Source organism: Monodelphis domestica, chromosome 2 (genome assembly GCF_027887165.1).
Source record: "Monodelphis domestica isolate mMonDom1 chromosome 2, mMonDom1.pri, whole genome shotgun sequence".
NCBI lineage: Eukaryota > Metazoa > Chordata > Mammalia > Didelphimorphia > Didelphidae > Monodelphis > Monodelphis domestica.
Window position 1 is genome coordinate 537,335,478 of NC_077228.1, and position 14,486 is coordinate 537,349,963.

The window sequence follows — 14,486 nt, forward strand, 5'->3', positions numbered from 1 at the left end:
TTCATGAATCTAAGTTACTTCCTATTTGCTATAGTTATCATTTTAATTTCATTGTGCTTTTACATTAATATGCCAAAGGTCATTTGGTCACTTACCAACCATTAGATATATAGGTTTCCCCCATCATTTATTAAATTAAAAGCAGTGCTTCTATATCTATCTTAGGACAAAGAGACATTTTTCTTTATAAGTATATAGTAATGCCTTTAATTGTGTATTCCAAATAATGGGATTATTGGAGCCAAAGGTAAGCATAATCATTTTTGTGAACTCTGTTGTGTCCTGCCGGATTGTTCTTCAAAAGACTTTGCCATTCCACCATCAATGTATGTGTGCCTGTTTCTCCACAATCTGTCTAGCATTTCTTTTTTGTTATATATAAATGTTTTGTCAATATGATGAGTATGAAGTTATACATTGGAATTGTCTTCATTTGTATTTCTCTGCTTGAGATTGAATATTTCCCAACATGATGGTAAGTCTTCAGTAAAATACCCCAGGGATATTTTTTTGGCCCTTGCTGTTTAACAATTATATTAATGACTTTGACCAAGATATAGAATGGGATGCTCACCAGATTGGGAGATGGCACAAATCTGGAAGCAACAACTGACACCCTGGATGAGAGGATCCAAAAGGATTTTCAGATGGGGAATTGGACTGGATTCAACAAGATGAAATTCGGTAGGGATAAAAACAAAGTCTAACAGGGAAGGTATAGATAGACACAAATTCTTATGAAAAGGCTCAACAGGTTTGGAACTTCATGCTTCATATGAGTCAATAGTAGCTAGTGTGGTCTGAGGCTACATGAAATGAAGCTCAGCCTCCAAGAACAGCGAGGGGATGGATGCTCCCATCATCCTCTGCCCTTGTCTGACTTTATCTGGAGACTTGTTTTCATTTTCTCAGAATCATTGTTTAAGAAGGATTTTGGTCTTCCCAGCTGTGTGACCCAGGGAAAATCACTTCACCCCCATTGCCTAGCCCTTACCATTCTTCTTCCTTGGAACCAATACGCAGTATTGAGTCTATGAAGGAGATTAAGGGTTTAAAAAGACCCGAGAGTGTCCAGAGGAGGGCCACCAGGATAGAGAAGGGAGTAAGAGTCATTTGATAGAAGCTGACATGGTTCAAATGGGAAAATGGAAACTCAAGAGGACCTGATAATGATAGCTCTCTCCAATGATCCATAGGATTGTGGTGTGCAGGAGGAATTTGTTGTTGTTGTTGTTCTTCAGTTGTTTCAGTCATGTCTGATTCTTCATTTTGGGATTTTCTAAAGATAGTGGCATGTTTTGTCTTTTCCTTCTCTAGCTCATTTTACAGATGGGGAAACTGAGATCAACAGAGTTAAGTGACTTGCCCAGGGTTATCCAAATATTAAGCGTCTGAGTCTGGATTTGAACTCAGGAAGAGGAGTCTTCCTAACTTCAAATCCTGGCATGCTATCCACTGCCACCTGGTTGCCCATGCAGGAAGGAGGAGATTTGTTCTATTTACCCCCTGAGGTCAGAACTATGAACAATGGGTAGAATTTAGACGAATGGCAGAAAAATCTTCCTTTCCAGGTGAGGTGTCCCAAAGTCCTGAGCCGGTAGGTTGTCTTCAGGCCAAGGCTAGAGGATTACTTCTTCGTCATGTTACAACAGAGACTCCCATAGAATGATGAAGCCCCCCTCTAACCCTGGGTTCTGCAATTCTCTTTTTTTCTCAAGAAAGTCTGACAAATACCTCTCCCCTCTCTGCTTATATCCACTGATTTCTATAGTGGATGCAGTGTTGGGTTTGGAGTCTAGAAGGAGAGTTCAGCGCCTGCCTGTCTTATACTTAATAATAGTGACCCAGGCAAGGTCACTTTACCCTTTGAGAAGATCCTTAGGACTCCATCTGAAGTCACCACAGACTCACTGACTCTTTTATCCAAAGCCAGAGATGTTGTTGGGAAAGTTCATTAATTTGAATTGCCAAGTTCTTGTCCATTTATCGCAAATCATCTTTCCCAACCTGGGATTTTTCTTTTTTATCTTGATTATACTTGGACAAACTTGCTTATAATTGAATCGACCTACCAATAATTCATCATGTTTTTATTAGATGCAAATCGGTTTCTCCTTCCATCATCCAAATAAAGGTTCTGTTCCTTAATTTGTCTTTTTATGTGGCTGCCTGTAGGAGCACTCTTCACTCTTAGTAGCATCCAATAATGCACATTTTTCTAGGTTTATTGTATGTAGATGCTGAAACTTTGGTGAACTCATTCGCTGTTTCCATTTTGTTGTTGCCCCTGGCAGCAAAAGGATATTTTTTGGTGCCTTAAAGAAAGATTTATCTCTCCTTCTAGTTTTTAGTGTTTGTTTGTTTTAAGAATTGGTGGACTGTTTTGTCAACGGTCTTTGGTGGTTTAACTGCTCTAATTCTTGGTGAACTCTCCCACTTTAATGGATTATTGTTGAAAATCCTTTTGCTGGTGCAAAGAGTAGTCCATTCACGCTTCCCTATTATGCATGGAGAGTTTTGGATCACTCCTTCGGAAAGGTGTCCCCCGTGTCCTGCAGCCAAAGACGGGAGGGACAAATCACATCCTGGGTGTTGGCGTTGGGATCCATAAAGATGGTGTCAAAAATCAGTATCAGGTGAATCGAATTCAATGAAATTTGATAGAAGCAAATGGAAATGTATTAAGTTATATATGAATTTCATTTAATAGGAAGAAAGGCTTATACGTGGGTTCAAAAAAACTCAAGTTCAGAGTGGTGAAGACTTGCTTAGTTAGATCCTATGTAGAGTACTGTGTTCAGTCCTTAAGGAGGACAGTGATAAACTGAGTAAATATCTCTAAGAAATGGCGGCCATCAATCCATCTCCTTTTATTCCTTTTCCATTTTTTCAGACTTGACAAAGTTCTAGGTTGTTCTTTCTTTCCATTTTTATTCTAACCCTAATTTGGACAAGCTGGAGGCTTCATGGTACCATGGAAAGTAGCCAGAGGACCTAGACCTAAGTCTTGCTTCTGATGCATTCCCTTGGGGAAATTGCTTCCTTGGGCCTCAGTTTCCCCATCTGTAAAACTAGGGGATTGATCTAGAAGACCTCTGGGGGTCCATCTCAATCCAAATCTATGATCTGAGACCGGAGAAAGAAATAGACTGGTTCTAAATGATGACAGGCCCTCTAGATGACATGTGTGGCTCAGTCACTTCATTCTCTGCCTTCTTCTCCATCAATAATAACACTCCTAGAGATGCCAGATGGTTCCCCCTCTGCAGCCATAGAACGTGCCTTCATAAACTTTACATGCACTAAGGTGTGGCTGTCTGGTGATACCTCAGTTAGTGATATTCAATCTAGCATCCAAGGCTCGAAGCTTTGACAGATAGAATTTCAGTTCCCCACCCCATCTAGGCAGGATTAGGCGGTGCTGGGGACCCTTCTCAGGGACTCCTCCCCCAACAGGTGGCCCCTTGCTGTGGCTCTGGGGGAGGAGCTTGAAGCTAGACCTGTGGCCGATTCTCAGAGGGGAGTCGGGGCCAAGCTCTTGGACCTTCCCATAGCACGTCAGCCTTATGGATGATCCTAGGAGCTTTGGGTTCATCCTCTCCCAGCCTGCGCCAAATGAGAAGCAGCGGGTGAGGAGAGGATTGGGTGCCCAAGGCTGGCACATTCCCCTGATTGTGAGCCAGGAGGTGCCGACTCTAAAACCTGACCCAAGAATGAAAAGCACAGCTCCAAGGCCACTCCGCAGTGCCGAATGGAATCGGCCCATTAAGAGACCCTGAATCCGCCGGAAAGGATTGAGTTGGTGTGACGGCGATCATCCTGTGGAACATGTGTGTGGTCAGTGCTAAGCCCCGCCACTTTGGGCGACACCCCCCCCAGCTGGGCCAGTGCCCTCAGACCCTGGGGAGCCCAGCCCGGACCCACCGTGCCCCATGGACGGACACTTGCATTAGGACCCTAAGCTCCTGAAGCAGAAAGGACCTTGGAAGTCCAACATCACAGGATGCCCCTGAGGAAACTGAGGCACAAATGAGCAATGTGTCGCTCACAGGAAGGGAGCGAAATATAAGAAGAAAAAACCCATCGCTTGAAAGCAGAGGCAGAACTCCACAAATCCGGATGTGCAAATGAGCTCCAACGGGCTAAATTGAGCAGAGAGCTCAGCACGACCTTCTGAAAGAAGTCGAGACACCCTGTTTGAAGCTACAGCTCGTGCCAGCTCTCCTCCTCGGAGCCTGGAGCTCAGGAATGGGGAGCGGGGGCCAGGCTTGGGATGGAGCTCCAAGGAGCCGGATCACCCCAGAGAACGCTGTGTCCTCCCCAACCAGGGACCCTCGCAGATTGCTGGAGCGATGCTCGGCGCTGAGGCCAGAGCCCGCCATGCTCCTCACTCTCGTTCCGAGGGGACGTTCCCTTTGGGTGGCTCCCCAGAAGCGCCCCCCACCTTATGGGAAAGAACCCACAAGCGAACAGCTTGGAATGCTTTTCACTTCATACAAAGCACTTTTCCATAAGCAGCAAACCTATCTTGGTCAGAACAAACATCCCCCACATGGTCTACACCAGTCTCTGCTGTTCTAATTAGCAGCTAATTTCCCCACGTCCAAATCATTCAATGAGCCCCCAAATAGAGGCCACATTCTGTGTGCAAGCCAGGAAAAGCAACAGCCCCGGTGAAGGAGAAATCACACCAGCAAAGACCCAACAGGCTTTCCAGGAAAATGGAAAGAAACGGCATCCCTCAGCCGCCCTCTCTGGATGTCACTGTGGCTTGTGGTGGCGCTGAAAGCTGGAACTCGTGGATTGGCGTTTCAATGCCGTGCCAAAGCTGTGTACGAGGCATGTTTCATGTAAGAGTATGAGAAAAAAAGCTTTGATTTCTGTGGGGGAAACATTCAAATAAAATTGCAATATGGGGCCCTTGGAGCTGGATTCAAGAGCCGACTCTACTCTTCCTGCCTAGGAGACCTTAGAGCCAGCATGGAAGGAGAGGCATTGGCTAAGGAGTCAGAAGACTTGGGTTCAAATCTTGCCTCTGTGTGATCCTAAAGAAGTCACTTGACCTCCATGAGCCTCAGTTTCCTCATTTATATAATGGGGTTAGACCAGATGGTGTCTGATATTTGTTCCAAAACTGAAAAAGATTGTTTCAAAACATTTTCAAAATCTATAATAGAATTGTGGTCAATTTAAAAAAATTAATAAGCCTTGGTTTTATATTATTGAAACCACTTAGTTACTGGATTATTTTTCTAAACCCTAATGCTGGGGGGGGGCAGCTTTTTATAAGGAGAAAAAGTGTGGTTTAATGATTTTGTTTTGTTTTGTTTTTTCAAGAAAAGGGAAAATATTGTGGTTTTAGACTCCGGCTGGCCAGCCCGATGCCCGATGCCCAATCCAGGAAAGCTTAAAATTCTGATGCTGCTTCTAGAACATGTCTTTGCCTCAAGGCGGAAATTCCAGGCTGGAGCAGCCCTGGAGGGGGTCACTTTTAATGAGCTCAGTCAAGTTTTCCCCTTCTGTGTGTGCCATGGCAGGGGTCACATCCTTTGACAGGTCTGAAGTAATTTAAAGAAACGAAGGCCTTTCCCTCAAGGTCCTTCCCCTATAATCAAAGCTCCTCTTTCTCCCCTTGCTTTTAGCCTTTTGAGTTTAGAACAGAGAAATTCCGACCTGAAAGAAAACGTGAAACTTCCATTGCCTAATTTTAAACATTATTAGGATGAGGGTGAGCGCTCAGCTCTAGGAGAAGGGTGGGCGATCATTAGCTGTGTTTAAAAGAAGAAGAAGGAGGCATCGCCAGCAAGCTTCCTGGTGTCCTTTGGTGACTCCAGCCAGCTTCTCAAATCTGTGGGTGCCCAGAGACACCCTGGAGGCTCCTGAGAAGGGATCGGGACGAAAAGCTCCCAAAGAAAGCATCCGTTGGATGACCTCAGCCTCTGCCAGCAGCTGCCTGGTAGATGAAGCGTGATGGGGCGCCAACCTGGAGAAACTGCAGTGCTATACAGGGCGATTTTCAGTATCAATATGGCGAAGCCAAATCAGCGCGTTCCATTTGCCCTTCGCCATCTTGCTTTTTGAAAACATTTTCCCTCCTCTTAGTTCACTTTTCTCTAGAAAATATATTGTTTTCCTAAGAAAGCCACCATGTTTGCTCTATTTTCGGGGTTTTCTTTCTATTAATTTCTTGGTTTAGTATAATCTGCGTTTACCACTCTACCCATCCTCACCTCCCAGAGAGCCACCCATCCCTCATAACAAAATAGGAGGGGAAATATTTGGAAGAACTAACCCAACAGAGCAGGACAGTCAGATGTTTTCGGCAGCATCCCACACCCATAATCTGCCACCTCTATGGAAAGATAGGGAGGTGCCTTCTCATATCTTTTAAGAGGCAGCTTGGGACACAGTGGATGGAGTGCTGGACCTACAGTCAGGAAGACCTGAGTTCAAATCTGATCTCCAATACTAGCTGTGTGTTCTTAGACAAGTCACTTAACCTCCAGGTACTCAGTTTACTCAATGGGGATGATAAGAGCACCTACCTCCTTGGGCTGTTGTAAGGATAATGAGATAATGATTGCAAGCACTTAGCACAGTGCCTAGCACATAGTAAGTGCTATATAAATGTTAGCTATATTATTAGTCTTCATCTGTAGTCCCCTACTTCAAAAAAAAAGAGAGGTACCTTCTCCTATCTTTTATGAGGTAGGTAGAGGTATGGTAAATAGAGTGTTAGATATGGTGTTGGGAAGACCTGAGTTCAAATCTGGCCTTAGATACTTCCTAGCTGTGTGACCAAGGGCAAATCGCCTAACTTTGATCTAACTCAGCTTTCTCATTTGTAAAATGGGGAACAGAGGCTAGTGGAGCTGCTGGGTATGTAACAGAAAGTCACACCCCATCTCTCCTTAATGTCTTTTCTTCCACAAAGATGAAGAAAAGGTTGGGGGATTCAGTTTATAAAACTATGGGGAAAATGAGCAAAACATACATAGGAAAGTGGCCAAAAGATGTAAGGAAAATGAGAAAGAATTCTTCTGTATGTGGAACAACTTGCCAGACCTAGAGGAAAGACTGTAACTGACTGCAGAGTCCCATCCACAGCAGGATGTATATGTAGGAATTGAATTTTAATGATTTGACTAACATATATGAAAATTATAAATAAGGTAGTCGCCAATTTAAAGTATTATTGCTCAGCTGAAATGACTTTTAATAGCTTTTATTTACAAAAGAGATGGAAAGAGTGAAAGCAGAGAAATACAAAAGGGTGGAGAAGACATTAGCCTCTCTAACTAAATATTGCTCCAGTGCTCAACTCAGCCAGGACTTGTTGACCTGCAACAGGAATTAAACTCTCTCCAGAAGACAGGAAGGGAAAGCCAGCCATCCACTCACCCAAGTTCCCTCCAAGAGGCAGGTCAGGACGATGACTGGAGCTGAAGGTGACTCCTGAGGCTGACTTTCTTCCTTGAGCCAACCTTCTTCTTGAAGCCAACTTTCTTCTTGGAGTCGATGGATCTTAAAGGGAAAGATGATGAATAACCAAAGCCCTTTCAAGGAAACTGTACTGGTTCCCTCACCTTCACATGTGCCATTTCTGTATTTCTTCCTTGTAATGGCTACTGTACCAATTTAGTTCTGGGGAATTCTGAAGAGGGAAAAAAGATGAAATTGGGAAGAAATAAATGAGATTTTAGCTTTTTTTGGAAAACTTCTTGGACTTCAACTACAGGTCTACTCTAATGCCTCATTGTGATGTGGAGATGGCCCAGGATGCTTGAAGACTGTGTTTTAGCATACTATAAGCTCTATTTGTGGGGTTTTCCTAAATGGACTTCCCTGACCAGCAGGGTCCCACAAGGGAAGGGGCTCACCTTTGTGATGGGACCCGAGGAGAGGTAGGAACCTAGAACCAGGGTGGAAATGAAAGACACCGACAAATCAGTGTTTGAATAGGGAAGGCAATCCCTATGATACTCCCTTTGATAGGAGAGTATGAGTACAAAGGAACACGGAGGTGGATGAGATTAAGGTAGGAAATGCAAGCCGAGACAGTTACAGCCTCGGGGAAGGAGAAGGTCAAGAAGAGAGAGAGACAGTCATTGAGGAGCCCAATGGAGCTCCATGGAAGGGAGAAAGGCCAAGAGCCAAGAGGAAGTTCATGGGAGTGCCTCCAAATTTATTCCTGACCTGCTTGGGCGGTACTCCCAAGGACGTAGTACCCACATCACAAAGTATAGACACTTAAGATTGGGTGGCAAGGTAGAGGGAACACCTTTGGGCGTGTAGATCGCAAACCGAGCTTTCCTGGGGAATTGAGTCTGAGCATGTTAATGAGTTTGTCTTAGCTAAGGGCCGCATGGCCAGTTCAAGGTTACATTCATAAACCTCATTGGTATAACCTTATGCTTGGAGACACAGTAGCCATACAGTCATTTATATTTCATAGATGTGAATATGCTTGGGATGCTACACTATTAGACCTATCAAGGTGTAAAGACTTTGAGTTTGATCTGGTCTACATCCTCCTCTAGCTTAGCTACATTTGTAGGAGTTTATTGAAGGATATGAAGTTTTTCAGTCATGGCAACCTTGAAAGATCATCTAGTGAAAGAGCATCGCTATCTGTATCAGTTGAAGGTTTTACCACATTGCCAAAATTGTTGGCTCCTTGAAGTGTGGTCCTTAGAAGCACTTTTGCATTTCTTAGTAGTTTAAAAAATGTGTTTCTAAGGAGTTAAAATGATGTCTTAGTTTTTGGTTCAGTAATTTACTGCAATGATCTATTAATTTTATTGTGTTCTTTAGCAGTGATACTAAACCCTTACATTTATTTGGTACTTTAAGATGTAAGAAAAACTTTGCACAACAGTACTGTAAGGTTGATAGTATAAGTATTATTATTCCCATTTGGCTGAGGAAACAGACTAAGAGAGCAACCAAAGATACCTGGTCCGGAGTCGAACCTAGGCGTAATGCTATTATAACACTATCCCTCTGTGGTGGTATGATGTAAAGAAGTAAGAATGGCACTAATGAAATGTTGAAGTGCTAGCTCTGGCTCTACCACAAATTAGCAGCATGATCTAGGGGGCAAAAACAGGAGCTAAGCTCTCTGGGTATCAGTTTCCTATTTTGTAGCATAAAAGATTGGACTAAATGATGTGATTTGAATATTTCAAAATAAAACAACTTTGGCTCATCATTTTCTATCCAACAAAATGGCCAAAATAATCCAAAGCAACAAATTCAATTTCTTTTTAAACCCTCACCTTCCGTCTTGGAGTCAACGCTGTGTATTGGCTCCAAGGCAGAAGAGTGGTAAGGGCTAGGCAATGGGGGTTAAGTGACTTGCCCAGGGTCACACAGCTGGGAAGTGTCTGAGGCAACAAATTCAATTTTGCAGATGTTCTTGTACCTTTTTGAAAGCTTTCTGTTGAGATGCAATAGAAGTTAAAAAAATAATCTTACTCTTTGACCCGTTATTCCATTGTTGGGTGTATGCCCTGGAAGAATTATTTTTAAAAGCTGTTTTCATAGTATTATTCTAAATAATTGCCAAAAATGAGGAAACAACTATCCAACAATAGTACAAATAAATTATGGTACATTATTGCAGGAATAGTATCATTTGTTCAATGTCTTAACAACTATGAGGAGTATAAAGAAATCTAGAAATGCCATTATGAAATAATGCAGAGTGAAAAAAGCTGAAGTCCAATTGAACGGGCTAAAGATTTCATTTTGTGTGACCTCGGTTGGAATGACTGAAAAGTTTTATTTTCTGCATTGAAATGAATTGAACTGAAAACAGTTACTGAGCAAATTTAATTAACTGTACTGTTTAATATTATTTTTGACAAATCATTTAATTTAAAAAATAAAACCATAAAATGGGGTAGATCATATAATAAGAACACATCCCTCTGAGGATTATTGTGAGACAAAATGAGATATTTATAAGTGCTATGTAAATGCTAACTATTATTATCATTTTTACTGGGGTCAACCTCGGTCGTTATGATTCATGGCATTCAGTTCCCATTCCCATTGTTTTCATCATTGGGCTTCTGGTTCCCTGGTTCTTCTCACTTCATTTTGCAGCAGTTGTCAGGAGTTTTCCCAAACTTCTCTAGATTCAGAAATTTCTGCTTCAAATTTCCCATCTCTCACCTCTAGCCCCTTCTCTCCACTCACATGCCTGCCACTTTAGGTAGTAATTGTTGTTATGCTTCAGTCTTTTTTGAGTTGAGTCTGACTCTTCATGACCCTATTTGAGGTTTTCTTGGCATTGATACTAGAGTGGTTTTGTCATTTCCTTCTCCAGTACATTTGATAGATGAGGAAACTGAGGCAAACAAGGTGAAGTGACTTGCCCAGGATCACACAGCCAGTAAGTATCTGAGGCTGGATTTGAACTCATGAAGATGAGTTCCTCACCTCACCTAGGTTATTGCAACAACCCTTGATTGATCTCTTGGCTTTGAGTCTGTCCTTCATCTCAAAGGGAGTTTCCTTAAGGGAAGATTTGAACTTGTGAGCCTTCTCATATGCTCCATCAACTATTCTCTAGGATAAAATAGAGAAATTCTTCTGTTCAACCTCCAAAATCCTGGCTGCACCTTGCCTTTCTCTAGCATCTCTGGGAATCATTCCCACTTTGGTATTCTGCAATCGAGCCAGAATGGCATCCTCCCATTCTTCCTACCCAATACCCTATCTTCCACCTCTGGGCTGCCTTGACTGCTCCACACCTGGAGTGCATGATTCACACCCGCCTCCTTCTATAGACTCCTCTTCTTCCCTTAAGCTGCCTAATGGTTAGTGCCCTCCCTCCCAAACTATCTTGTATTTAGTGGCTTTGTAATTAATCATATCTATGAATTTTAGGTTTATTCTGTAGTTATTTGGACTTGTGTCTTCCACCCCAATAGAACATAAGCCCTTTGCGGGTAGATCTTGTTCTGTGCCGTACTTGTATCTCCAACCCCTAGCACAGTGCCAGGTGTAGAGTAGGTGTACGCTGAATGCCTGTGGGTTGATTCATCATCTCCATCACCCAGGATTACTCACTCGGGCCCCCCAGCTGGTTTATTGGTTCCCTAGTTTCCAGGCATCCCCTTACCTTCTCGGCAAGCCCTGCCATAAACATATTGGTGAACATGGAGGCCCTTTCGACCATTGAGCTCCTCGGGGCGTGTTGGCCAATGTGTTTGAATGATTCAGAATTCCTGCAATGGCTGAGCCAAATCTATTTCTCTTTGTAGGAAATTCAGCAGTGATGCCAAAGCACAATTCATTAAAGAGAAAGCAATTATTAGCAACGAGCAACACTTAGTATGAAAAATTTTATCCGTGTTCTAATTAATTTCAAGGGGATAAGCCACTTGGAGATTTAACTCTAACTTGGGGAAAGCAGCATTTATAATTGCTGAAATTCCATCTAGAACAGCAGATGAAATATTCTAGAATTCTAGTCCATGTACGTTGCCGACATGTTATCAAGGAAATGAATTAAAACTTAAATAGTTCAGTCGAGACACAGAGGAAAATGAATTCTATTTGACTTGAAGAAGCCAACCGAAAGCTCTGTCTTATTGGGATGCCAACATGGCGTCCGATCTGTGTTCTTTGGGACTAAAAAGTAAATATAAGTATTTCTGAGTTCAATTATCCAACAAGAATTTTTAAGTGGGCTGGGTAGTGTGCTCAATGCTGAGATCCAAGACAAAAAGCAAATAATCCCTGCCTGCGAGAAGCCTTCCATGGACTGAGGGAATGGCATGGACCCAGATAAGCAAGTACACAAGAGATAACAATATGGATAAACACATACACATGCACAGAGTAAAGAGAGGCAGCATAGGATAGTGGTTAGAGATGTGGCCCTGAAATCAGGAAACCTGCATTCAAGTTCTGCTCTGGATCCATCCAAAGCTCTGTGTCCCTGGATAAGTCACTTAACTTTTCAGGGCTCTGGGAAACTCTCTGAGATTGTAAATCACAGAGAAGATGCTGATCTCCATTGGAAAAGGCAGTCTCCTCATCTAGGACTCCCATGTATCAATGGGTCAATGGGTCCAATGCCCAGTTCCTAGCCTTTGTTGTAAGAACAGCCCAGTATTTTTGGTTATAGGAGCCATATTTGAAGTTTGCAGACTGCCCAAAGGACATGGATGGATGTGTGCTCTAGGGATGAGGAACATTGCCATAGAGAGCGGGATGGAAACTATTAACCAATGGCCCATGCAATCCTTAACTTAACATTGTATGCTGCTTTCGCAATCATTATTAAGCACCTACTATGCACAGACACTTTGCTAAATGCCCATTAAGGAGAGAAATTTGGAAAACGTGGAATGAAGGTGTGACAGGAGTTCCCTTGAGGCATCGTTTCTTGCTCTTTATTTCCTCTCATCTGTCTAGTCCTCTGTCTCTAGGACGCTCACTCCAAGGAAAGGCAGCTTGGATGAGGCTGGCTGGGCTAAACTAAGGGGTGCTCAGAGTCCTAAAGATGGCCAATCATGTTTAACCGGGTCGGCTCTCTCATTAGCTGCTCCCCAGAGCTCTGCGCAGGCGTCATCATCATAGCCCCATGGCTAGGCTCCCCCACAGGGCCACTGGGAAGTCAGCCCTTCTGTAACCACAGAGACCAGTAAGGAAGGGCAGCAGTGAGGGCTGGCTAGCCTGCTGGGGGGAGTGGAGCTCTAGCCTGCCCTCGCCCCTTTTTGGATTCGTTCTCCTCCCTTGCCTCCTTCCTCTCCCAAACCATCAGCCTTCCTTCCCGCTGGGTCCTTTGCCTCCACAAACATGCTCAGGTCTCCTCCGTCCCACACCAAACCAGATCCTCCCTTGATGTCACCATCCCCCCCCCCCCCCCCAGCTACTGCCTTCTCCAGTATGGCTCATTGAATTGGGGCACACTTGGAGTCAATGAAGGCTTTGCATTTCCTACAACAGTGGGCAGAGCACTGGATCTGATGCCAGGTGGCCTGGGTTCAAATCCCAGCTCTAACCTTTCCTGCCTGGAGCAGGAGCAAGCCCCTTCGCCCCTTTTGGCCTTGGTTTCCACATCTAGAAATACGCGACCTACTTCATGAGGCTATTTTGAGAAAAATGTTTTAGAACAAAACTGCAAGCTATTTAAGCTTCACCCTGGATGAAACACCTGGCAATAACTATATTTAAATCTAAATATAATTTGATATCCGTATTAACTACATAAAGTAGTAAGTATTTATTTATAGCTCTGAATAAAGCTACTTCCAAGTGTTCCATCCAGGGTGCCCCCAAAGTCTTAATGCCACTTTAATTGCTGTTTATCAAAGCTTAAATAGCTTTAAACCAAGTTTTGCACTGAGACTTTAGGGACATCTGACATTGCTCAGTGATAACAAAATGTTTGTTCTAAGACACACGTTCTTCACTTGGGGTCTGTGAGCTTCAAAAACAAAACAACAAACAGAACCCCGGCTTTCCGTCTTAGTATTGATTCCAAGGCAGAAGAGCAGTAAGGGCTAGGCAATTGAAGGGTTAATTGATGAGACTTTGAGACTTGCCAGGGGGTCCCAGCTAGGAACTCTCTGAGGCTAGATTTGAACTCAAGACCTCCTCTTTCTAGGCCTGGCTTTCTGTCTACTGAACCAACCACCCAGCTGCCCCCTCTGTAAACTTTTTAAAAAATATTTTAATGACCTCACTTCGATGTAATTTATTTTCTTTCTCATTCAATGTCGTTTATTTTGTGCATTTAAATGCCTGATTCTAAGAAGGGATTTCTAGGCTCTGCCAAGCAGAGGACTAGCAGGCCCAGAAAAGGTTGGGAACCCCTGGCCAAGCGCCCTTCCAACCCTTTAGGACTGATATTTTCAAAACCTTGGCCAGGAATCATGGCGGCCACTCCAGTTTGGTTCCATAGAAATGGAAACTGTCCTTTGTTTTAAAGAGGAAGAAGCATGGGTCCGGGAGCTGAATTCTGGAAAGTCCAGGCTTCTTTCTCGTTGGGGTTAACCCTGGCCTAGCGTTTCCTGCCCAGCTCCTTCTTTTCTGGGGAATCCCCCTTTGTGCAGTGGTGAACCCTGGGAGCTTTCTGGAATGGCGGACTTTCTCCTAGGCGGGTTTCCCAACCACACGCTCACTTTTCAGAATGTCCTTCTGTCTCCTGATCCTCCTCCTCCTCCATCCCCCAGATTGCCAGTCGCATCAGCTAGAGCTGGGTTGTAAACACTAACTGACAGCCAGTGCCACCAAGCCCACATTTCCAGAATGGCTCGTCGGTCATTTTACCCTGGATGGTGGCCACATCCACAACTCACCCGACACAGACCAAGTTTGTTCACCGTCTCTCTAGTTTAATGTCCTTTATTCCATTACGGTTCATGGAAGCTAGAGAGATGGACAAAGACAGGGAGGCCCAGTGACAAAGGCCATCCTCCATGCCTGCCTATTTAGCTTCCCTCCACCTGGGGAGAGCCAGGACG

General features: G+C 43.7%; 1 protein-coding gene across 1 annotated transcript in view; it reads left to right on the top strand.

Annotated features, from left to right (window-relative positions):
* IQCA1 (IQ motif containing with AAA domain 1) overlaps window positions 1-14,486 on the top strand; it is a 231,767-nt gene that overhangs the window by 143,553 nt on the left and 73,728 nt on the right. The gene's annotated exons all lie outside the window — the stretch shown is intronic.